Here is a 12,568-nt window from a genome sequence, read left to right as displayed (position 1 = left end):
TTTGAATCGTTTGAATCGTTTGAATCGTTTGAATCGTTTGAATCGTTTGAATCGTTTGAATCGTTTGAATCGTTTGAATCGTTTGAATCGTTCGAATCGTTTGAATCGTTTGAATCGTTTGAATCGTTTGAATCGTTTGAATCGTTTGAATCGTTTGAATCGTTTGAATCGTTCGAATCGTTTGAATCGTTTGAATCGTTTGAATCGTTTGAATCGTTTGAATCGTTTGAATCGTTTGAATCGTTTGAATCGTTTGAATCGTTTGAATCGTTTGAATCGTTTGAATCGTTTGAATCGTTTGAATCGTTTGAATCGTTTGAATCGTTTGAATCGTTTGAATCGTTTGAATCGTTTGAATCGTTTGAATCGTTTGAATCGTTTGAATCGTTTGAATCGTTTGAATCGTTTGAATCGTTTGAATCGTTTGAATCGTTTGAATCGTTTGAATCGTTTGAATCGTTTGAATCGTTTGAATCGTTTGAATCGTTTGAATCGTTTGAATCGTTTGAATCGTTTGAATCGTTTGAATCGTTTGAATCGTTTGAATCGTTTGAATCGTTTGAATCGTTTGAATCGTTTGAATCGTTTGAATCGTTTGAATCGTTTGAATCGTTTGAATCGTTTGAATCGTTTGAATCGTTTGAATCGTTTGAATCGTTTGAATCGTTTGAATCGTTTGAATCGTTTGAATCGTTTGAATCGTTTGAATCGTTTGAATCGTTTGAATCGTTTGAATCGTTTGAATCGTTTGAATCGTTTGAATCGTTTGAATCGTTTGAATCGTTTGAATCGTTTGAATCGTTTGAATCTTTGAATCTTTGAATCTTTGAATCTTTGAATCTTTGAATCTTTGAATCTTTGAATCTTTGAATCTTTGAATCTTTGAATCTTTGAATCTTTGAATCTTTGAATCGTTTGAATCTTTGAATCGTTTGAATCTTTGAATCGTTTGAATCTTTGAATCGTTTGAATCTTTGAATCGTTTGAATCTTTGAATCTTTGAATCTTTGAATCTTTGAATCTTTGAATCTTTGAATCTTTGAATCTTTGAATCTTTGAATCTTTGAATCTTTGAATCTTTGAATCTTTGAATCTTTGAATCTTTGAATCGTTTGAATCGTTTGAATCGTTTGAATCGTTTGAATCGTTTGAATCGTTTGAATCGTTTGAATCGTTTGAATCGTTTGAATCGTTTGAATCGTTTGAATCGTTTGAATCGTTTGAATCGTTTGAATCGTTTGAATCGTTTGAATCGTTTGAATCGTTTGAATCGTTTGAATCGTTTGAATCGTTTGAATCGTTTGAATCGTTTGAATCGTTTGAATCGTTTGAATCGTTTGAATCTTTGAATCGTTTGAATCTTTGAATCGTTTGAATCTTTGAATCTTTGAATCTTTGAATCTTTGAATCTTTGAATCGTTTGAATCTTTGAATCGTTTGAATCTTTGAATCTTTGAATCTTTGAATCTTTGAATCTTTGAATCTTTGAATCTTTGAATCTTTGAATCTTTGAATCTTTGAATCTTTGAATCTTTGAATCTTTGAATCTTTGAATCTTTGAATCTTTGAATCTTTGAATCTTTGAATCTTTGAATCTTTGAATCTTTGAATCTTTGAATCTTTGAATCGTTTGAATCGTTTGAATCGTTTGAATCGTTTGAATCGTTTGAATCGTTTGAATCGTTTGAATCGTTTGAATCGTTTGAATCGTTTGAATCGTTTGAATCGTTTGAATCGTTTGAATCGTTTGAATCGTTTGAATCGTTTGAATCGTTTGAATCGTTTGAATCGTTTGAATCGTTTGAATCGTTTGAATCGTTTGAATCGTTTGAATCGTTTGAATCGTTTGAATCGTTTGAATCGTTTGAATCGTTTGAATCGTTTGAATCGTTTGAATCGTTTGAATCGTTTGAATCGTTTGAATCGTTTGAATCGTTTGAATCGTTTGAATCGTTTGAATCTTTGAATCGTTTGAATCTTTGAATCGTTTGAATCTTTGAATCGTTTGAATCTTTGAATCTTTGAATCTTTGAATCTTTGAATCTTTAAATCTTTGAATCTTTGAATCTTTGAATCTTTGAATCTTTGAATCTTTGAATCTTTGAATCTTTGAATCTTTGAATCTTTGAATCGTTTGAATCGTTTGAATCGTTTGAATCGTTTGAATCGTTTGAATCGTTTGAATCGTTTGAATCGTTTGAATCGTTTGAATCGTTTGAATCGTTTGAATCGTTTGAATCGTTTGAATCGTTTGAATCGTTTGAATCGTTTGAATCGTTTGAATCGTTTGAATCGTTTGAATCGTTTGAATCGTTTGAATCGTTTGAATCGTTTGAATCGTTTGAATCGTTTGAATCGTTTGAATCGTTTGAATCGTTTGAATCGTTTGAATCGTTTGAATCGTTTGAATCGTTTGAATCGTTTGAATCGTTTGAATCGTTTGAATCGTTTGAATCGTTTGAATCGTTTGAATCGTTTGAATCGTTTGAATCGTTTGAATCGTTTGAATCGTTTGAATCGTTTGAATCGTTTGAATCGTTTGAATCGTTTGAATCGTTTGAATCGTTTGAATCGTTTGAATCGTTTGAATCGTTTGAATCGTTTGAATCGTTTGAATCGTTTGAATCGTTTGAATCGTTTGAATCGTTTGAATCGTTTGAATCGTTTGAATCGTTTGAATCGTTTGAATCGTTTGAATCGTTTGAATCGTTTGAATCGTTTGAATCGTTTGAATCGTTTGAATCGTTTGAATCGTTTGAATCGTTTGAATCGTTTGAATCGTTTGAATCGTTTGAATCGTTTGAATCGTTTGAATCGTTTGAATCGTTTGAATCGTTTGAATCGTTTGAATCGTTTGAATCGTTTGAATCGTTTGAATCGTTTGAATCGTTTGAATCGTTTGAATCGTTTGAATCGTTTGAATCGTTTGAATCGTTTGAATCGTTTGAATCGTTTGAATCGTTTGAATCGTTTGAATCGTTTGAATCGTTTGAATCGTTTGAATCGTTTGAATCGTTTGAATCGTTTGAATCGTTTGAATCGTTTGAATCGTTTGAATCGTTTGAATCGTTTGAATCGTTTGAATCGTTTGAATCGTTTGAATCGTTTGAATCGTTTGAATCGTTTGAATCGTTTGAATCGTTTGAATCGTTTGAATCGTTTGAATCGTTTGAATCGTTTGAATCGTTTGAATCGTTTGAATCGTTTGAATCGTTTGAATCGTTTGAATCGTTTGAATCGTTTGAATCGTTTGAATCGTTTGAATCGTTTGAATCGTTTGAATCTTTGAATCTTTGAATCTTTGAATCTTTGAATCTTTGAATCTTTGAATCTTTGAATCTTTGAATCTTTGAATCTTTGAATCTTTGAATCTTTGAATCTTTGAATCTTTGAATCTTTGAATCTTTGAATCTTTGAATCTTTGAATCTTTGAATCGTTTGAATCGTTTGAATCGTTTGAATCGTTTGAATCGTTTGAATCGTTTGAATCGTTTGAATCGTTTGAATCGTTTGAATCGTTTGAATCGTTTGAATCGTTTGAATCGTTTGAATCGTTTGAATCGTTTGAATCGTTTGAATCGTTTGAATCGTTTGAATCGTTTGAATCGTTTGAATCGTTTGAATCGTTTGAATCGTTTGAATCGTTTGAATCGTTTGAATCGTTTGAATCGTTTGAATCGTTTGAATCGTTTGAATCGTTTGAATCGTTTGAATCGTTTGAATCGTTTGAATCGTTTGAATCGTTTGAATCGTTTGAATCGTTTGAATCGTTTGAATCGTTTGAATCGTTTGAATCGTTTGAATCGTTTGAATCGTTTGAATCGTTTGAATCGTTTGAATCGTTTGAATCGTTTGAATCGTTTGAATCGTTTGAATCGTTTGAATCTTTGAATCTTTGAATCTTTGAATCTTTGAATCTTTGAATCGTTTGAATCGTTTGAATCGTTTGAATCGTTTGAATCGTTTGAATCGTTTGAATCGTTTGAATCGTTTGAATCGTTTGAATCGTTTGAATCGTTTGAATCGTTTGAATCGTTTGAATCGTTTGAATCGTTTGAATCGTTTGAATCGTTTGAATCGTTTGAATCGTTTGAATCGTTTGAATCGTTTGAATCGTTTGAATCGTTTGAATCGTTTGAATCGTTTGAATCGTTTGAATCGTTTGAATCGTTTGAATCGTTTGAATCGTTTGAATCGTTTGAATCGTTTGAATCTTTGAATCTTTGAATCTTTGAATCTTTGAATCTTTGAATCTTTGAATCTTTGAATCGTTTGAATCGTTTGAATCGTTTGAATCGTTTGAATCGTTTGAATCGTTTGAATCGTTTGAATCGTTTGAATCGTTTGAATCGTTTGAATCGTTTGAATCGTTTGAATCGTTTGAATCGTTTGAATCGTTTGAATCGTTTGAATCGTTTGAATCGTTTGAATCGTTTGAATCGTTTGAATCGTTTGAATCGTTTGAATCGTTTGAATCGTTTGAATCGTTTGAATCGTTTGAATCGTTTGAATCGTTTGAATCGTTTGAATCGTTTGAATCGTTTGAATCGTTTGAATCGTTTGAATCGTTTGAATCGTTTGAATCGTTTGAATCGTTTGAATCGTTTGAATCGTTTGAATCGTTTGAATCGTTTGAATCGTTTGAATCGTTTGAATCGTTTGAATCGTTTGAATCGTTTGAATCGTTTGAATCGTTTGAATCGTTTGAATCGTTTGAATCGTTTGAATCGTTTGAATCGTTTGAATCGTTTGAATCGTTTGAATCGTTTGAATCGTTTGAATCGTTTGAATCGTTTGAATCGTTTGAATCGTTTGAATCGTTTGAATCGTTTGAATCGTTTGAATCGTTTGAATCGTTTGAATCGTTTGAATCGTTTGAATCGTTTGAATCGTTTGAATCGTTTGAATCGTTTGAATCGTTTGAATCGTTTGAATCGTTTGAATCGTTTGAATCGTTTGAATCGTTTGAATCGTTTGAATCGTTTGAATCGTTTGAATCGTTTGAATCGTTTGAATCGTTTGAATCGTTTGAATCGTTTGAATCGTTTGAATCGTTTGAATCGTTTGAATCGTTTGAATCGTTTGAATCGTTTGAATCGTTTGAATCGTTTGAATCGTTTGAATCGTTTGAATCGTTTGAATCGTTTGAATCGTTTGAATCTTTGAATCTTTGAATCTTTGAATCTTTGAATCTTTGAATCTTTGAATCTTTGAATCTTTGAATCTTTGAATCTTTGAATCTTTGAATCTTTGAATCTTTGAATCTTTGAATCTTTGAATCTTTGAATCTTTGAATCTTTGAATCTTTGAATCTTTGAATCTTTGAATCTTTGAATCTTTGAATCTTTGAATCTTTGAATCTTTGAATCTTTGAATCTTTGAATCTTTGAATCGTTTGAATCGTTTGAATCGTTTGAATCGTTTGAATCGTTTGAATCGTTTGAATCGTTTGAATCGTTTGAATCGTTTGAATCGTTTGAATCGTTTGAATCGTTTGAATCGTTTGAATCGTTTGAATCGTTTGAATCGTTTGAATCGTTTGAATCGTTTGAATCGTTTGAATCGTTTGAATCGTTTGAATCGTTTGAATCGTTTGAATCGTTTGAATCGTTTGAATCGTTTGAATCGTTTGAATCGTTTGAATCGTTTGAATCGTTTGAATCGTTTGAATCGTTTGAATCGTTTGAATCGTTTGAATCGTTTGAATCGTTTGAATCGTTTGAATCGTTTGAATCGTTTGAATCGTTTGAATCGTTTGAATCGTTTGAATCGTTTGAATCGTTTGAATCGTTTGAATCGTTTGAATCGTTTGAATCGTTTGAATCGTTTGAATCGTTTGAATCGTTTGAATCGTTTGAATCGTTTGAATCGTTTGAATCGTTTGAATCGTTTGAATCGTTTGAATCGTTTGAATCGTTTGAATCGTTTGAATCGTTTGAATCGTTTGAATCGTTTGAATCGTTTGAATCGTTTGAATCGTTTGAATCGTTTGAATCGTTTGAATCGTTTGAATCGTTTGAATCGTTTGAATCGTTTGAATCGTTTGAATCGTTTGAATCGTTTGAATCGTTTGAATCGTTTGAATCGTTTGAATCGTTTGAATCGTTTGAATCGTTTGAATCGTTTGAATCGTTTGAATCGTTTGAATCGTTTGAATCGTTTGAATCGTTTGAATCGTTTGAATCGTTTGAATCGTTTGAATCGTTTGAATCGTTTGAATCGTTTGAATCGTTTGAATCGTTTGAATCGTTTGAATCGTTTGAATCGTTTGAATCGTTTGAATCGTTTGAATCGTTTGAATCGTTTGAATCGTTTGAATCGTTTGAATCGTTTGAATCGTTTGAATCGTTTGAATCGTTTGAATCGTTTGAATCGTTTGAATCGTTTGAATCGTTTGAATCGTTTGAATCGTTTGAATCGTTTGAATCGTTTGAATCGTTTGAATCGTTTGAATCGTTTGAATCGTTTGAATCGTTTGAATCGTTTGAATCGTTTGAATCGTTTGAATCGTTTGAATCGTTTGAATCGTTTGAATCGTTTGAATCGTTTGAATCGTTTGAATCGTTTGAATCGTTTGAATCGTTTGAATCGTTTGAATCGTTTGAATCGTTTGAATCGTTTGAATCGTTTGAATCGTTTGAATCGTTTGAATCGTTTGAATCGTTTGAATCGTTTGAATCGTTTGAATCGTTTGAATCGTTTGAATCGTTTGAATCGTTTGAATCGTTTGAATCGTTTGAATCGTTTGAATCGTTTGAATCGTTTGAATCGTTTGAATCGTTTGAATCGTTTGAATCGTTTGAATCGTTTGAATCGTTTGAATCGTTTGAATCGTTTGAATCGTTTGAATCGTTTGAATCGTTTGAATCGTTTGAATCGTTTGAATCGTTTGAATCGTTTGAATCGTTTGAATCGTTTGAATCGTTTGAATCGTTTGAATCGTTTGAATCGTTTGAATCGTTTGAATCGTTTGAATCGTTTGAATCGTTTGAATCGTTTGAATCGTTTGAATCGTTTGAATCTTTGAATCTTTGAATCTTTGAATCTTTGAATCTTTGAATCTTTGAATCTTTGAATCTTTGAATCTTTGAATCTTTGAATCTTTGAATCTTTGAATCTTTGAATCTTTGAATCTTTGAATCTTTGAATCTTTGAATCTTTGAATCTTTGAATCTTTGAATCTTTGAATCTTTGAATCTTTGAATCTTGGAATCTTTGAATCTTGGAATCTTTGAATCTTTGAATCTTGAAATCTTGGAATCTTGGAATCTTGGAATCTTGGAATCTTGGAATCTTGGAATCTTGGAATCTTGGAATCTTGGAATCTTGGAATCTTGGAATCTTGGAATCTTGGAATCTTTGAATCTTTGAATCTTTGAATCTTTGAATCTTTGAATCTTTGAATCTTTGAATCTTTGAATCTTTGAATCGTTTGAATCGTTTGAATCGTTTGAATCGTTTGAATCGTTTGAATCGTTTGAATCGTTTGAATCGTTTGAATCGTTTGAATCGTTTGAATCGTTTGAATCGTTTGAATCGTTTGAATCGTTTGAATCGTTTGAATCGTTTGAATCGTTTGAATCGTTTGAATCGTTTGAATCGTTTGAATCGTTTGAATCGTTTGAATCGTTTGAATCGTTTGAATCGTTTGAATCGTTTGAATCGTTTGAATCGTTTGAATCGTTTGAATCGTTTGAATCGTTTGAATCGTTTGAATCGTTTGAATCGTTTGAATCGTTTGAATCGTTTGAATCGTTTGAATCGTTTGAATCGTTTGAATCGTTTGAATCGTTTGAATCGTTTGAATCGTTTGAATCGTTTGAATCGTTTGAATCGTTTGAATCGTTTGAATCTTTGAATCGTTTGAATCGTTTGAATCGTTTGAATCGTTTGAATCGTTTGAATCGTTTGAATCGTTTGAATCGTTTGAATCGTTTGAATCGTTTGAATCGTTTGAATCGTTTGAATCGTTTGAATCGTTTGAATCGTTTGAATCGTTTGAATCGTTTGAATCGTTTGAATCGTTTGAATCGTTTGAATCGTTTGAATCGTTTGAATCGTTTGAATCGTTTGAATCGTTTGAATCGTTTGAATCGTTTGAATCGTTTGAATCGTTTGAATCGTTTGAATCGTTTGAATCGTTTGAATCGTTTGAATCGTTTGAATCGTTTGAATCGTTTGAATCGTTTGAATCGTTTGAATCGTTTGAATCGTTTGAATCGTTTGAATCGTTTGAATCGTTTGAATCGTTTGAATCGTTTGAATCGTTTGAATCGTTTGAATCGTTTGAATCGTTTGAATCGTTTGAATCGTTTGAATCGTTTGAATCGTTTGAATCGTTTGAATCGTTTGAATCGTTTGAATCGTTTGAATCGTTTGAATCGTTTGAATCGTTTGAATCGTTTGAATCGTTTGAATCGTTTGAATCGTTTGAATCGTTTGAATCGTTTGAATCGTTTGAATCGTTTGAATCGTTTGAATCGTTTGAATCGTTTGAATCTTTGAATCTTTGAATCTTTGAATCTTTGAATCTTTGAATCTTTGAATCTTTGAATCTTTGAATCTTTGAATCTTTGAATCTTTGAATCTTTGAATCTTTGAATCTTTGAATCTTTGAATCTTTGAATCTTTGAATCTTTGAATCTTTGAATCTTTGAATCTTTGAATCTTTGAATCTTTGAATCTTTGAATCTTGGAATCTTGGAATCTTTGAATCTTGGAATCTTTGAATCTTTGAATCTTGAAATCTTGGAATCTTGGAATCTTGGAATCTTGGAATCTTGGAATCTTGGAATCTTGGAATCTTGGAATCTTGGAATCTTGGAATCTTGGAATCTTGGAATCTTGGAATCTTTGAATCTTTGAATCTTTGAATCTTTGAATCTTTGAATCTTTGAATCTTTGAATCTTTGAATCTTTGAATCTTTGAATCGTTTGAATCGTTTGAATCGTTTGAATCGTTTGAATCGTTTGAATCGTTTGAATCGTTTGAATCGTTTGAATCGTTTGAATCGTTTGAATCGTTTGAATCGTTTGAATCGTTTGAATCGTTTGAATCGTTTGAATCGTTTGAATCGTTTGAATCGTTTGAATCGTTTGAATCGTTTGAATCGTTTGAATCGTTTGAATCGTTTGAATCGTTTGAATCGTTTGAATCGTTTGAATCGTTTGAATCGTTTGAATCGTTTGAATCGTTTGAATCGTTTGAATCGTTTGAATCGTTTGAATCGTTTGAATCGTTTGAATCGTTTGAATCGTTTGAATCGTTTGAATCGTTTGAATCGTTTGAATCGTTTGAATCGTTTGAATCTTTGAATCGTTTGAATCGTTTGAATCGTTTGAATCGTTTGAATCGTTTGAATCGTTTGAATCGTTTGAATCGTTTGAATCGTTTGAATCGTTTGAATCGTTTGAATCGTTTGAATCGTTTGAATCGTTTGAATCGTTTGAATCGTTTGAATCGTTTGAATCGTTTGAATCGTTTGAATCGTTTGAATCGTTTGAATCGTTTGAATCGTTTGAATCGTTTGAATCGTTTGAATCGTTTGAATCGTTTGAATCGTTTGAATCGTTTGAATCGTTTGAATCGTTTGAATCGTTTGAATCGTTTGAATCGTTTGAATCGTTTGAATCGTTTGAATCGTTTGAATCGTTTGAATCGTTTGAATCGTTTGAATCGTTTGAATCGTTTGAATCGTTTGAATCGTTTGAATCGTTTGAATCGTTTGAATCGTTTGAATCGTTTGAATCGTTTGAATCGTTTGAATCGTTTGAATCGTTTGAATCGTTTGAATCGTTTGAATCGTTTGAATCGTTTGAATCGTTTGAATCGTTTGAATCGTTTGAATCGTTTGAATCGTTTGAATCGTTTGAATCGTTTGATGTTTGAATCGTTTGAATCGTTTGAATCGTTTGAATCGTTTGAATCGTTTGAATCGTTTGAATCGTTTGAATCGTTTGAATCGTTTGAATCGTTTGAATCGTTTGAATCGTTTGAATCGTTTGAATCGTTTGAATCGTTTGAATCGTTTGAATCGTTTGAATCGTTTGAATCGTTTGAATCGTTTGAATCGTTTGAATCGTTTGAATCGTTTGAATCGTTTGAATCGTTTGAATCGTTTGAATCGTTTGAATCGTTTGAATCGTTTGAATCGTTTGAATCTTTGAATCTTTGAATCTTTGAATCGTTTGAATCGTTTGAATCGTTTGAATCGTTTGAATCGTTTGAATCGTTTGAATCGTTTGAATCGTTTGAATCGTTTGAATCGTTTGAATCGTTTGAATCGTTTGAATCGTTTGAATCGTTTGAATCGTTTGAATCGTTTGAATCGTTTGAATCGTTTGAATCGTTTGAATCGTTTGAATCGTTTGAATCGTTTGAATCGTTTGAATCGTTTGAATCGTTTGAATCGTTTGAATCGTTTGAATCGTTTGAATCGTTTGAATCGTTTGAATCGTTTGAATCGTTTGAATCGTTTGAATCGTTTGAATCGTTTGAATCGTTTGAATCGTTTGAATCGTTTGAATCGTTTGAATCGTTTGAATCGTTTGAATCGTTTGAATCGTTTGAATCGTTTGAATCGTTTGAATCGTTTGAATCGTTTGAATCGTTTGAATCGTTTGAATCGTTTGAATCGTTTGAATCGTTTGAATCGTTTGAATCGTTTGAATCGTTTGAATCGTTTGAATCGTTTGAATCGTTTGAATCGTTTGAATCGTTTGAATCGTTTGAATCGTTTGAATCGTTTGAATCGTTTGAATCGTTTGAATCGTTTGAATCGTTTGAATCGTTTGAATCGTTTGAATCGTTTGAATCGTTTGAATCGTTTGAATCGTTTGAATCGTTTGAATCGTTTGAATCGTTTGAATCTTTGAATCTTTGAATCTTTGAATCTTTGAATCTTTGAATCTTTGAATCTTTGAATCTTTGAATCTTTGAATCTTTGAATCTTTGAATCTTTGAATCTTTGAATCTTTGAATCTTTGAATCTTTGAATCTTGGAATCTTGGAATCTTGGAATCTTGGAATCTTGGAATCTTGGAATCTTGGAATCTTGGAATCTTGGAATCTTGGAATCTTGGAATCTTGGAATCTTGGAATCTTGGAATCTTGGAATCTTGGAATCTTGGAATCTTGGAATCTTGGAATCTTGGAATCTTGGAATCTTGGAATCTTGGAATCTTGGAATCTTGGAATCTTGGAATCTTGGAATCTTGGAATCTTGGAATCTTGGAATCTTGGAATCTTGGAATCTTGGAATCTTGGAATCTTGGAATCTTGGAATCTTGGAATCTTGGAATCTTGGAATCTTGGAATCTTGGAATCTTGGAATCTTGGAATCTTGGAATCTTGGAATCTTGGAATCTTGGAATCTTGGAATCTTGGAATCTTGGAATCTTGGAATCTTGGAATCTTGGAATCTTGGAATCTTGGAATCTTGGAATCTTGGAATCTTGGAATCTTGGAATCTTGGAATCTTGGAATCTTGGAATCTTGGAATCTTTGAATCTTTGAATCTTTGAATCTTTGAATCTTTGAATCTTTGAATCTTTGAATCTTTGAATCTTTGAATCTTTGAATCTTTGAATCTTTGAATCTTTGAATCTTTGAATCTTTGAATCTTTGAATCTTTGAATCTTTGAATCTTTGAATCTTTGAATCTTTGAATCTTTGAATCTTTGAATCTTTGAATCTTTGAATCTTTGAATCTTTGAATCTTTGAATCTTTGAATCTTTGAATCTTTGAATCTTTGAATCTTTGAATCTTTGAATCTTTGAATCTTTGAATCTTTGAATCTTTGAATCTTTGAATCTTTGAATCTTTGAATCTTTGAATCTTTGAATCTTTGAATCTTTGAATCTTTGAATCTTTGAATCTTTGAATCTTTGAATCTTTGAATCTTTGAATCTTTGAATCTTGGAATCTTGGAATCTTGGAATCTTGGAATCTTTGAATCTTTGAATCTTTGAATCTTTGAATCTTTGAATCTTTGAATCTTTGAATCTTTGAATCTTTGAATCTTTGAATCTTTGAATCTTTGAATCTTTGAATCTTTGAATCTTTGAATCTTTGAATCTTTGAATCTTTGAATCTTTGAATCTTTGAATCTTTGAATCTTTGAATCTTTGAATCTTTGAATCTTTGAATCTTTGAATCTTTGAATCTTTGAATCTTTGAATCTTTGAATCTTTGAATCTTTGAATCTTTGAATCTTTGAATCTTTGAATCTTTGAATCTTTGAATCTTTGAATCTTTGAATCTTTGAATCTTTGAATCTTTGAATCTTTGAATCTTTGAATCTTTGAATCTTTGAATCTTTGAATCTTTGAATCTTTGAATCTTTGAATCTTTGAATCTTTGAATCTTTGAATCTTTGAATCTTTGAATCTTTGAATCTTTGAATCTTTGAATCTTTGAATCTTTGAATCTTTGAATCTTTGAATCTTTGAATCTTTGAATCTTTGAATCTTTGAATCTTTGAATCTTTGAATCTTTGAATCTTTGAATCTTTGAATCTTTGAATCTTGGAATCTTGGAATCTTGGAATCTTGGAATCTTGGAATCTT

Source organism: Malaya genurostris, chromosome 2, assembly GCF_030247185.1.
Source record: "Malaya genurostris strain Urasoe2022 chromosome 2, Malgen_1.1, whole genome shotgun sequence".
In the NCBI taxonomy this organism is placed as follows: Eukaryota; Metazoa; Arthropoda; class Insecta; order Diptera; family Culicidae; genus Malaya; species Malaya genurostris.
Note: the sequence above shows the minus strand (reverse complement) of the source record.